General features: G+C 48.7%; 1 non-coding gene across 1 annotated transcript; it reads right to left on the reverse strand.

The window, feature by feature from the left end:
* Positions 1-406: 406 nt before the first annotated feature.
* On the reverse strand, positions 407-491 carry TRNAR-UCU (transfer RNA arginine (anticodon UCU)). The gene is given in 2 exon segments: positions 407-442; positions 455-491. It is a non-coding gene; the product is annotated as a tRNA-Arg (tRNA).
* Positions 492-997: the final 506 nt, after the last annotated feature.

The raw sequence follows: 997 nt of genomic DNA on the forward strand, positions 1-997 counted from the left end.
GCTGGAGCGGGCGGCGGGCCGTGGGGGTGACTCACTCCCCAGCTCAAAGACGCCCCTGGCGGCTGGGAGAGGCCCGCAGATGTCGCGCCGAGCTCGTACCGGGGCCCGGGGAGCAGAGCCCTGGGGTCCGTGGCCAGGGAGCGACCCGCCCCGGCCGCCCTCTGTCGCCTCCCGCAGCCGGGGGAAAGGTGCCGCTCGCACCCTCATCGGGGCAGGCCGAGCGCGGCCTCCCCTCAGCCCGCTACTCCGAGCGCCTGCTCACGGAGGCTCCGAGGCCGGCCGCTGGGGGCTGAAGGCAGGGCCCCCGGTGGGCAGCCGCGGGAAGCTCCGGTCGGTCTGTGCCGCGGGGAAAGTTGCCCGAAGTAAAAATTAAAATTATTTTTAAAAAATAATAATAATAAAACTGCGACTCCGCCGGGACTCGAACCCGGAACCTTTGAATCCCTTCATCCTCTAGAAGTCCAATGCGCTATCCATTGCGCCACGGAGCCACCTGTTGGACTCTTTGCACATCAGCCATACAACCTATAGACAAAGCGCGCCACCCTGCTGTATTGAAGGCAATGGGTCAGCAGCGAGAGATGTGGTCCTCTCTTCTTTACTTAATCCAATTAGGTTAGGTCCTGAAAAGACTCATGTTCCCAAACAACCCCACTCACTCCTCCAGCCCTTTCTTAAACTGCTGCTTCTCAAATTTAGTTAAAAAACTTTTAAAAAGGAGAGTTATGTTAGGAAAGAATTTTACAGTATATTTTATTGCTGATTAATTATATTTGAATCAATACTAATGAATATAATATTAAATCTCTATATTTTATTTCAAATAATTAGGTTTATGCTTATTTATTTATTATACAAAATAAATCAATGGTAATAGCACAGCACATATTCAATGTTCTGTACAGACATTAACAAATCATGGTAATAATGTTATGTCTATCATTAACCATTTACTTTTTTAAATATTTTTATGCATTTAAACATGATTGTGTTTATT

Source organism: Natator depressus, chromosome 8 (genome assembly GCF_965152275.1).
Source record: "Natator depressus isolate rNatDep1 chromosome 8, rNatDep2.hap1, whole genome shotgun sequence".
Taxonomy (NCBI): domain Eukaryota; kingdom Metazoa; phylum Chordata; order Testudines; family Cheloniidae; genus Natator; species Natator depressus.